This window comes from Erinaceus europaeus, chromosome 4 (genome assembly GCF_950295315.1).
Source record: "Erinaceus europaeus chromosome 4, mEriEur2.1, whole genome shotgun sequence".
Lineage (NCBI taxonomy): Eukaryota > Metazoa > Chordata > Mammalia > Eulipotyphla > Erinaceidae > Erinaceus > Erinaceus europaeus.
In genome coordinates this window covers 125,066,127-125,079,261 of record NC_080165.1, presented here as the reverse complement: position 1 = coordinate 125,079,261, position 13,135 = coordinate 125,066,127, and positions in this window count along the sequence as shown.

Below are 13,135 nucleotides of genomic sequence, written 5' to 3'. Positions count from 1 at the left end.
AGCACAAGGACCGGCATAAGGATCCCGGTTCGAGCCCCGGCTCCCCACCTGCAGGGGCACCACTTCACAGGCGGTGAAGCAGGTCTGCAGGTGTCTGTCTTTCTCGCCCCCCTCTCTGTCTTCCCCTCCTCTCTCTATTTCTCTCTGTCCTATCCAACAACGACGACAACAACAATAATAATAACTACAACAATAAAACAACAAGGGCAACAAAAGGGAATAAATAAAATAAAATTTTAAAAAAATTTTAAAAAAAGAGTATATATAAAGATCAAGGTGGTGGTAGATAGCAAAATAGCTATGCAAAGAGACTCTCATGCCTGAGGTTCCAAAGTCCCAGGTTTGATCCCCTTCACCACCATAAGCCATAACTGAGCTGTGCTTTAGTAAAATAGCAATAGTAGTAGTAGTAGTAGTAGTAGTAGTAGCAGCAGCAGCAGCAGCAGTAGTAGTAGTAGTAATAGCAGTAGTAGTGGCAATAATAAACCAAGGTACTTTTGCTCAATTCAGCATGTTCTTGCCCCAGACTCAATCCTCCTTTCTGGGTGAATATGTTTTAGTCCCTAACACTGAGTAATTTATTTTATTATAAGATTTACTTGTCTATTCTGTGAGCAAAAGACAATACAGCACCATTTGTAGTAGGTATGTAATATGCAAGGGATCAAAGCTGGAACCTTATTCATCCATGTCCTCTACCTGTTGAATTACCTCCTTGCATCCATTATCACAGAGTTGTTTTTTTTTTAAGATAAAGAACCCTAAAGCCCTGCCCCACTAAAGGGAGAGACAGGCTGGTAGTATGGATAAAACTGCCAACACCCAAGTTCTGCAGAAAAGCAATGACAGAAGCCAGACCTCCCACCTTCTGCACCTCACAATGATCCTGGGTCCATACTCCCAGAGGGATAAAGAATAGGGAAGCTACCAAGGGAGAGGAGTGGATATGGAGCTCTGGGGGTGGGTACTGAGTAGAAATGAACCTCTCTTTTCCTATAGTCTTGTCAATATTTCTAGTTTTCTAAATAAAAATTAAATTAAAGAAAGATAAAGACAGATAGGGAGAAAGAGACCACAGCACTGAAGCTTCCTTCAATGAGATGGGGACTATGATGGAACCTGGGATGCACACATTGCAAAGCAGTACACTGTCCAAATGAGCTATTCACCAACCCCACAAAGTATATGTCTTAATGGACTACAATCGTCACACATGTAATCTCTTTCTGTTGGTAAAGCATTCATCAGAATATCTGTAGAAGCAGCAGATGATTTTAAAATATAAGCAATATTTCTCTTAACTTTTAAAGACTTTTACAGCTTTTTTAAAAAAGTTATTCAACTGCTAATACAAAATTAAAATATTTCAGGAGTATTTTCATGCCTATATATAGTGCATATAAATCACCATCCTATTCACCGAACGTTTATACACCCTTCCTTCAATCACCTTAGTTCTAATGAAGTCCAAGAGACAGTTGGGTTACCATTTTCAATAATCCCTTACACTTTAGTCATCTATATTCCACATATGAATGAAACCATCCAGTAGTCTATCATTTATTATCAACTTTACATAGCATAATCACTTCTAGTTCCATTCATTTTTTTCCCTAAATGATATGAGTTCATCCTTTTTGATTGAATAGTAGTGTTGAATTATACAAGTATCTTACAACTTCTTTAACCAGTCATCTGTTTGGGGGAACTAAGGTTGTCTTCCTATTTTAGCTACTATGAATACTGCAGCTATGAGCATGGCCTGAATATATCCTATGGTATTTGTGATCATCTTCTTTTTGAATATATGCATAGGGGAGGTATTGCTGGAGAAGTTTCATTAATTTTTAGAATCTTGAGAATTTCATGGCTAGAAAAGACATTCAGGACATTGAACAAGTCCTTGAGTTAACTTATCTCCACTGATTAGTTCTTTAGGCATTCTTGTTCAACTCTATTTATTGATTCTACAATTCATCTTAAAACCTCCCTAATCACAAATTTCTCCCTACTTTAGATCATCCATTTAGATCCACCATACATCTGTGGATTCAAATGGGATTCCACTTAAAGCAGTATTCCACTGACTTATGCCTCTAACTAACATAGAAACTTGATTTTGGGGAAAAAAAAAAAGAAAAGAAAAACTCTCCCAACCAATTGTATTTGATTAAACCCTCAAAGAATTGTAAATACAATGTTATGGAAATACCTTTATTTTATTTAGCTCTTGTGACACTTTGATGACATAATTATACTAATAATCACTATGACTTTACAATTTTCACATTCAAAAGCATAATTGAAACTAGAGGTTTGATCTCTTTGACTCTTTATTGTTGTTCTAGTACAAAGAAAACCTCTTATCAATTCAATTTCTTGGTGAATTCGTAGCATAATTTACTGCTAGCCTAAAAGTAATGCTAATTTAAGATTGGGGGGGGGCAAGTGATGGCAGTGTACCTGGTTAATAGCAATATTAACATGTTCAAGAACTTGGATTCAAACCCTGCTTCCCACCTACAGGGGGGAAGGTTCACAAATGTTGAAGAAAGTACTGCTGGTATCTCTCTATCTCTCTACCTCTCAAGCTCCCCGATCCTCTCAATTTCTATCAGTTGTATCAAATAAAGAAAAAGAAGGGAAAAAATGATCACCAGGAGTGGTGGATTCAGCTGATCCCCAGAAATATCTGTGGTGACAAATAATAATAAAGAGATTTAGAAAAACAGTTTAAGGATACTTGACATATCTTTACTTTATCATTAGATGTTAGGTGAAAAAAGGAGAACAATAAATCAAGGGGGAAATGAAGTGATTTGGTGACCTTACGGACTGACTTATCTTGGCCAGGTCTGAGAGTTTTGGACGTTGTCTCAAAGCAAACGGCGCAGGGAAAGAATTCTTTGACCATGATAAATTGATCTCTGTTCTGAGAATTTTTCACAGAAGCCAATCTCTTCCTAAATGTAGAAATGGAAATTACAGAAAACATGAGTGCATCAGTAATTCCTTTTGTTACTAATAGCTAGTTTAATTTTACTTAGCTTGTTTGTCCTTCCATTTCTGACCTGGAAAGTAGTATCTAACCGAATCAGAAACTAAAACATAAGTTGTTAGAACTATAGAGCCATCACTCAAAATATCAATACATGCTACCCTTTGCTTGTTTCCAGAAATCACACTCAAAGATTTCATGCAACCGAATTAATAGTTGTATAACTCTGATGTTCATACATCTTAAATTCTGAGAAATATCATCAACTAGGACATGATAGAGATAATAAAATCATGAAGCTGGGCAGTTGCACACCTGATTGAGTGCACATGTTACAATGTGCAAGGACCAAGGTTCAATCCCCCAGTCTCCACCTGCTGAAGGGAAAGCTTTGTGAATGGTGAAACAGGTCTACAGTGTGTGTCTTTCTCTCCCTCTCTATTTCCCCCATCCTCTGGTTTCTGGCTGTCTCTATCAAACAAGTAAGGATAGTTAAAAAAAAAATTAATAAAAAAAAGAAAATCAGGTATAAAGACAGGGGAGATAACATAATGGTCAACCAAAAAAAAAAAAAGACTATCATGGCTGAGGCTCCAAAGTCACAGGTTCAAGCCCCAACAACCACCACTATAAATCAGACCTGTGACATGCTCTGATTTTAAAAAAATCAAGCATAAAATGTCAAGCAAATTAATAATACCACTACTATTCATATTGTAATTACTTTGGCTAGCTACTAGAACAGCCAAATAAGCAGGCTGAGTAAATTATGTATACAGTTGAAGGTTTTCTTGGCTTTATTTCATTGTATGTATTATACTAAAAGTTTGAATTAACACACAATTTGGACTTAAATCATTTAAAATATTTTTCCATTTAACTCAATAGAAATATGTTTAAATTCAGACAATAATATCTTAGAGTATTCATGATGCCAAATATTACTTTTGATTAAGATGTTCGTTTTAACTAGTTGATTTATAATATTTCTTTTACAGTTTTATTTCATCCATTAGAATTTTAATCTCTTAATTACTGATAATACAGGTTTTGTTAGTTATACAAAGCAATTGTCTCATGATCTGACCTCTCACAAGTTTTATTCATGTAAGGAAAAATATTTCTTTCTTTTTTTTTTTTTGCCTCAAGAGTTATTGCTGGGCTCAGTGCCTGCATCATGAATCCGCTGCTCCTGGAGTCTCCGGCCCCTTTTGTTGCCCTAGTTGTTTTATAGTTGTTGTAGTTTTTACTGTTATTGATGTCATTGTTGTTGGATAGGACAGAGAGAAATGGAGAGAGGAGGGGAAGACAGAGAGGGGGAGAGAAAGACAGACACCTGCAGACCTGCTTCACCACTTGTGAAGTGACTCCCCCGCAGGTGGGGAGCTGGGGGCTCAAACTGGTATGCTTGCCCGAGTCCTTATGCTTGGCTCCATGTGCGCTTAACCCGCTGAGCTACTGCCTGACTACTGTAAGGAAAGATATTTCTAAAAGATAGATATGAAGAAGCGATGATGGGGCCAGGTGGTGGCACACCTGGTTAAGCGCACACATTAGTGTTCGAGGAAAAACTGTAGGGGGAAAGCTTCATGAGTGGTGAAGTAGAGCTGCAGTTGTCTCTGTGTCTCTTTTCCTCTCTATCTCTCCCTCCCTCTCAATTTCTTACTGTCTCTATCCAATAATAAAAAAATTAAAAAAAAAATAATCAGGGAGTCGGGCAGTTGCGTGGTGGGTTGAACGCACATGGCGCAAAGCGCAAGGACCCGTGTAAGGATCCCGGTTTGAGCCCCGGGCTCCCCACCTGCAGGGGAGTCACTTCACAGGCGGTGAAGCAGGTCTGCAGGTGTCTGTCTTTCTCTCGCCCTCTCTGTCTTCCCTTCCTCTCTCCATTTCTCTCTGTCCTAACAACTCTAACATCATCATCAACAACAATAATAACTACAACAACAATGAGAAACAAAAAGGGCAACAAAAAGGGAAAATAAATAAATATTAAAAAAACAAAAAATTAAAAAAAAAAATAATCAGTGGCAGGGCACATGTTCAGATGGCGCTGTTGATACAGAGCTCAGTGGACAGTACCAAACTGTTTACAGATGTCGCACTCGACTTCTTTCCCAGTGCCAAATATTTGCATGAAAGATAAAGAGTACAATCTAGTCACACATAATGATTTTCCTCTCTAAAACATTTTGATATTGGTTAGATTGTAATAGCCACTTGTTCTAGAAAATTGATTTCGTTCTTTTTCTTTTTTTTTCTTCCTTCCTTTCCTTTTTTTTTTTTTAAAGATCTTCTGTGTCTATGTAACTAAGGCACTTTCTTTTCCTGTTACTTAATAATGAATATTGTTTCTTTTCCTTAAAGTGTTGTCTTTCCACACTGTCTGGGACCAAATAGATTGAGATTTTACTGTGGTGAAGGTAAGTAAAGGAAAGCTTGAGACATACTGTGTGCATAACACAGTCGTGTGCTCTAGTGAATAAGAAAGGAACTCTTTTGAAGTTAGACTATTTTTTTTTTTTTGCCTTCAGGCTTATTGCTGGTGCTCGGTGCCTGCACTACGAATCCACTGCTCCTGGAGACTACTTTTTCCCCTTGTTGTTTATCCTTATTATTATTGTTGTTGTTGTTGTTGGATAGGACAGAGCGAAATGGAGAAAGGAGGGGAAGACAGAGAGGGGGAGAGAAAGACACCTGCAGATCTGCTTCACTTTCACTGCTTGTATAGCGACCCCCCTGTAGGTGGAGAGCTGGGGGCTTGAACCAGGATCCTTAGATTGGTCCTTGTGCTTTGCAACCTGCTGCGCTACTGCCCAGCCCCCAGACAATTTTTTTTAGCTGTCAGGGTTTCACTGCTCTGGGAGAGATGAGAGAGAGAGAGAGAGAGAGAGAGAGAGAGAGAGGAACACCAACCACAGCAATGAAACTACTTCCAGTGAATAAGGGACCCAGGCTCAAACCTGAATCTTGTGCATGGTTAACTAGGTATCTTCCCAGGTGAGCTATCTTCCTTACTCAAATGATATATTTTTTTTAAGATCCATTTTACTTATTACATATGAGAAATTGTTTCATATAAGATGAAGCAGAGAGAGAGAAGACAGAGTGCCACTCTGTTATATGTAGTGCCAGGGGTCAAACAAGGAATGTTAGATTCTTCATGTCCAATATTCTACCAGTTTAGCTTATTCCCTAACCACCAGTTGAGCTATTTCCCCAGATATAATGATCTATTTTATTATCTAGCTCCACCAGTTATGTGATCTTTAATGTAGTACATAATCTCTGCATACTCTTATCGTCAGGTTCTTCATGTCCAAGGATCTTAATTTACAGTAATAACTATATTCCTGCAGTGCCTCGGGAATACTGAAAGCATTAATGTGGAGGGGAAAGAGTCTGTCAAATTTAGTAGAAGGCAAAAATAAATTTATTTTTCTGGGACTTGAAGAAACTTTGTCATGGGCTGGGATAGTAGCATAATAGTTATGCAAAAGACTTTCATGCCTAAGGCACTAAAGTCCCAAATTCCACCATAAGCCTGAGCTGAATAGCCCTCTGGGAATAAAAGAAATGAAGGAAGGAAGGAAGGAAGGAAAGAAGGAAGAAGAAATTTGTCATTTAAAAAAAGCTGATCTCAAAATTCTCTACAGTACTTAATATTACAGCTATAGTAGGATGATTTTATGGAAATTTTATTTAAATTATCTTATATAATCCATTACAAGAGAATCATAAAAAAATCTCAGTTGTATAAAAAGAAACCAAACCATCCATAAGTGATTATGGAAATATTTATATATGTGTTTATTTGCTCATTGTGGCCAGGACCTCATGCATTTGCAATACCACTACATGTAGGCTTAGTCTTTGTTTGTTTGTTTTTGTCTTTCATTTATGTAGAATAATAGAAAAGAGAGAGAGATAACACAACTCCAGAAGTTTCCTTAGTGCAACAGACTTTTATGCCTGAAACAGGATTCCCAAGTTCAAGTCCCAGCACCACCAAAAGCCAGAGCAGAGAACTCTGGTAAAAATAAATAAGTAAATAAACAAACAAACACCTGAGGAAGATAGGTCCTGAAATTGGGGCAGCTAAGAAGTTTCCTACTCATGACCACAGAATGTGAGCTCAGATCTACAGGGATGCAGAGGTCACATAGGCTCCTAAGCTGAATATGGACCCTAGATCACATCAAATCGATGGGGTTTACAGTCAACAATATTTATACACCTTTCCCATATTTGGGAGCTACTCTCTTCCCTAACACAGCTTTCTGGTCCTTTTTCTAGCCATGACATCATCTCCCCAGACAATAACTAGGATCCACCTGCATATCAGATTTCAGGCTCAGGGGAAAAAACAAAACAAAACAAAACGAACAAACAAACAAACCCACTAGTTTAGCCACAGGCCCTTTGGAATATAACTAAAATATGCCTACTAACTATCTACAAAATGGAGACCCTCCAACTCTTCATCTGCACTATTCCAGCCTTTAGGTTCATAATTAGTCAACAACTTGTTTGGCTTTATATATTTACTCTTTTCAGCCACCAGGTTCCAGATGCTAGCATGATGCCAACGAGACTTCCCAAGAGAGACAATCCCACAAGTGTGTCCTGGAGCTCCGATTCCCCCCAACCCTGCCCACTAGGGAAAGAGAGACAGGCTGGGAGTATGGTTCGACCTGTCAATGCCCATGTTCAGAGGGGAAGAAATTACAGAAGCCAGACCTTCCACCTTCTGCATCCCACAGTGACTTTGGGTCCATACCCCCAGAGGGTTAAAGAATAGGAAAGCTATCAAGGGAGGGGTTGGCGTACGGAGTTCTGGTGGTGGGAAATGTGTGGAGTTGTACCCCTCTTATCCTATGGTTTTTTCAGTGTTTCCTTTTTATAAAAAATAAAAAAGTAAAAAAAAAAAAGGCTGAAATCAGTGAGTTGCTGATACACTGTGACATTTATAAACAAAGGAATAGGTAAAACAAGCATTATAGATAATTATTGTAATTAAAAACCTCAATTGAAGGCTGGTAAAATAACTTTCCTGGGAGAGCAATTAGTTTTCTACACGTGACCCAGATTCAAACCCAACACCTAGGAAATGTGGAACATCTCAGTGTAGCAGTATCTTCTGTATCTCCCAACCCCCAGTCCACATGACTCTCACCCCTGTCATTGTCTCTTTCTCACTGAAAAGTGTCAGCCTGGAGCAGGGAAGTCCTCGCAACCACACACACGCTAGAATACACACAATGATAAAAAGTCAATTGCATATGCCACAATTTTAAAACAGAAACATCAACGTTCTACAATGTTTGTGGAAATCTATAATTATTGATTAAATTTCCAAAAATTTATAAAATGGTATTAGAGAGAAAAAGCTAAAAAAAAAAACCCCAAATTTCAAATCTTATATTGTCAAAAGTCCAAATATTTTCTGTTCCACTTTGTACTTTTAAAGATATATTTGAAAACTGAATAATAAATACATAAGAAACTTTATTAGAAGATTAAACTCAAAGAACTTCAGACATATTATGAAAAGACCAAAAGAAAAATAGAAATAAATGTTCATAAACAAGAAGAAAGTACAAATATAACAAGTGAAATTCCATCAATGACAATGAAGATAAGTGCTCTAAATCCCTTTAATAACAGACAAAATGAGCAGGAGATGGGAGAATTGGGTACTGGGCAGTGGTGTACCTAATTAAGCACACACATATATGAAGAACTGGATTTGATTTCCAGCACCACAAAAAAAAGAGTGAATAAATAAATAAATACATACATACATACAACATAGCAAAATCAATGGCAAAGCAGACTAGAAGTGTCATTTTACACCATCTTTTTATTTATTTATTGAGTAGAGACAGAGAAATTGATATTGGAATGTGGGTAGAGAGACACTGGCAGCAATTCCACTGAGAATGTCATCATAAGCCCTTTCAAGGGCCTTTCTAGAACCTGTCCTCACTGTAATGTAGCAGTGGTAGGGACTGTCTCACTTTCTAAAGGGAGGCTGCTAGATCAGCCTAGTCTGTGACTTTAAGAAGATTGGCCTTGAAATGAATGCAGCCTAGAATGTTCCCAGCTGTGACCATGGACTGTGAGCCCAGACTGACCAGGATTTGGAGTTTATACAGGGTCCTTTGCTAAATGTGGATATACATGGGCCTTAGGTCAGATAGATGGTACTGGGCAGTGGTTAACAGTTAACTCTACCTATGTTCTTTAATTCAGGACCTACTCTCTGCCCTAATCCAGTTTCCTAGCCCTATTCTCAATTCTGACTACATCTTTCCAGTTAATATTTTTAGCCCACCTCCATGTAAACTATCAAGCTCTGGTAAAAAAAAAAAAATCACTAAAATCATGGGTCTCAAAAAAATACCTAAAATAGACTTCCTAGCTTCTTACCACCCTAAACTCCTTATTCTTACCTGCTCTATTCCTACTTTATAGTTATTATTCATTAAACATTTTGTCCTGCACTGTATCTTACTGACCAAGTTGCAGATGATACTATGATTCCATCCTGAACTCCATGGGCAGGCAACCTCACCAATGTGCCTCAGAACCTCACCTCTCCAGAGTCCTACCCCACTAGGGAAAGATAGAAACAGGCTGGAGGTATGGATCAACCCACCAGCTCCCATGTCCAGCAGAGAAACAATTACAAAAGCCAGACCTCCTACTTCCTGCATCCCCAAAAAACAGTTTGATCCATACTTCCAGAGGAGGAGAAATGTTAGGGGAAGATGACCAAAAGGCTCTGAAACCCAATTCCATCAGGACCCAGAGAGAGATGAGGAAAAAAGGGAAGACATTCAGAAATATAGTAGATTTAGCTGTGACTTAAGGTGGAAGAGAAATCAGGACCATAGAAAAAAAATGGGAGAAAATGTAGAGAGATAGCTAGATAGTTATAGAAATAATAGTCAATCTGTAACCTTGGGAGAACCACTGCAGTTTTCAATGGAGAGACTGGGGACGCAGAACTCTGGTGGTAGGAATGTGGAATTGTACTCTTGTTATTTTGCAATTTGGTAAATCACTAATAAAAAATAAAATAAAGTAATTAAGAATTTGGTCAAAACTTTTGAAACTTTAAAAATTACCAAAATGCTTTTTATTCAAGACAGGTTTTAGAAGCACATCATCAGGGCTGGGGAATACATAACAGTTATACCAAAGACAGGCCCTGAGTTCCCAGGTTCAATCTCTGACTTCAGTGCTTTGATCTCTATCTCTCTTTATCTGTACCTCTCTGTGTTCCTCTTTCATTAAAAATAAACAAGTAAATAAAATATTTTAAAGAAAGAAAGCACATCATCCATTCTGCTATTGTTGGCTTTAAGATTTTTCCCAACATTCATGTATCATGGTGAAGTACGAGTACTGTGTTTCTTGCTCATATTGCTGTGAGAATATTACCACTTTTTCAATACCAGTAGGATGGACTGTTATTCTTAACTAAAGCTTCCTCACTTAGGCTTGTCTCTTGGTGCCATTAAGCAGCTTTGAGAGCAGCCAAAGCCACAGGAATGTCAGGGTGATTATTGGCCAATGTCAAACTTACTTTACAGCAGAGATCTTTTAAATTCAGGAGACAGATTTACCTTTCTTAGGGGCTTAATAGAATTAAGTAAATCAGCACTTCCCGCTGAAGGCTGGCTCCACAGTCACTAAACTAGCAGTATCATTAAGAAAGCACATATGTTTAAAATAAAATTGTTTCTAACAGTAAGTCTCACATACCTGCTATACTTCTTGATTTTTAAGATTTTTGTCAAGCTGTGATGACATTAGCTTTATTTTCTGACACATTCTCCACTCCCCTTTTTCTTATACTCACTCATTTGTTTAAATGAATTCATTCTACTGAGAAAGTGAAACTGAATAAAATTTTAAATACATTTGGGGCCAAAATAGAGTTTTTTTCCCCCCTTCCTTGTAAGACATTTGCTCTCTGTTTCTGGTCACATTATTATTTCCATTTCCAAACAAACTTTGGCTTCCTCACTGTGTTTAGTTCATGTAAATTGACAATTTTCAAGTTGCATTAAAAACTGACTCTTCCATTTTGTTTATTCTTACTCCCATGCTTTTGTTACAATCTGAGATTTAATATCTTTTTTTTTTTGTATGAGAATGAACTCAGATTTGATTTTGCCACCCTGGTATTGAAAGTTGGAAGAATTGAAGTATCTCTATACTAGCTTTGTAATCTAAAGGATAAAGATGAACAGATTATTTTACTTCTCTAAGTTTTAGTATTCCTTCTGTAAAATGATAGTTCTTGTTCTCATATAGGTATTATGAAGATTAAGTAAATCATATTAAAAGCACTTATAAAGGTGGCTGGTTTTTGTTCTTCAGCCTCCTACCCTCCTAACTTTAGGGAATTGAATAGGGCAGAGACTTAGCAATTTCTCTCCTGGATATTTATCCCATGGAAATAAGAACAACTATCCAAATATATGTACACCTATGTTCATAGCAGCACAGTTTTTTTTTAATTTCTTTAATGGGGATTAATGGTTTATAGTTGATAGTAAAATACAATAGTCTGTACTTGCATAACATTTTCCAGTTTTCCATGTAACACTCTAACCCCCACTAGGTCCTCCTCTGTCATCATGCTCCAGGACCTGAACCCTACCCTCCACTCCAGAGTCTTTTGCTTTTGTGCGATATACCAACTCCAACCAGTCTAAATTCTGCTTAATGTTTTCCCTTCTGATCTTATTTTTCAATTTCTGTCTATGAGTGAGATAATCCCATATTCATCCTTTTGTTTCTGACTTATTTCAGTTAACAAGATTTCTTCAAGCTCCATCCAAGATGCTGTAAAGAAGGTGAATGAATCATTTTTAACAGCTGAGTAGTATTCCATTGCATGTACACATACCACAACTTACTCAACCACTCATCTGTAGCAGTACAATTTTTTATAGTCAAACTTGGAAGCAACACCCATGTTCAATCATAGATGTGTGGCTAAGAAAGTTGTGGTATATATACATAATAGAATACCACTTGGCTATGAAAAATGATGAAGTCATCTCCTTTGCCTCATCTTGGACAAAACTTGAAGGAATTGTGTTAAATGAGGTAAGTCAAAAAGATTACAAATATCAGAGGGTCTCATTTGTAGATGGAACTTAAGAAACAAGAGCAGGAAAAAAAAAGGAAAATACAAAATTATATTCAGACTAGCTGTATATTTTGCACCAAAGTAAAAAAAAAAAAAAAAAAAAAAAAAAACTCTGAAAAGGAGAAATGGAGGAGTTTAGAGGGTATTGGCAATGTACTTGATGGTAAAATGGGCCTAAGTAGCAGATGAGACATTGATCAAGATAAACTGAGACAACTATACTGTAAACCATTAAGTTCCCAGTAAAATGATAAAAAAAGAAAAAGAAAAAAAGAAAGAATCTTTCTACTTTACTGTATTTCATTCAACACTTCTGTCAGATATGATCTTAGGGCTAACAAGTACAGGATGAAGAAATAAGTCAAAATGTCTAACAATACCTTGATATCAAAACATCCTCTTTCATATTTTATGGAATTTACCTTCTGTCAAACCACATTATTATCTCTTCTTAGGTTTATGGTAAAACACAGTGATAAGATTTAGACTCACTGAAAGAATCAGAAGATAGATCTCAGAATGCATCAGCATCAACAAAGCATATATTTTAAAATGTATGCTGTGTTCATTATACGTTCAGTTTTTCATTTGAAAGTCAAAGTTAAGTTATCAAATCTGTATTCTTGTCTGGGCTCTCCTTACTGTATGCAATAGTTGTTGCCATTTACCCAGTGGGTGAAAAGTCTATGAAAGTCAGTGGAAAATATCCTATATTTTACTTGCATGTAGTAGTAGTAGACATAATAAAAATAACTTAATTTCTTTACATGAGTAGCAAAATTTTATGCTGCTCTTGCTTTTGTTGCATTTTTTTTCTATTTTTAACAAAGTTATAACAGCAACATATGAGCATAAGAGCAGAAAATGGGTCACCCAGTAGAGTGTCTTTTTCAGCATGCATGAGAATCTGGGCATTAGTAATCCAAACAGTGGCACCAAGGAAGCTCTGCAGATACTGGAATGGT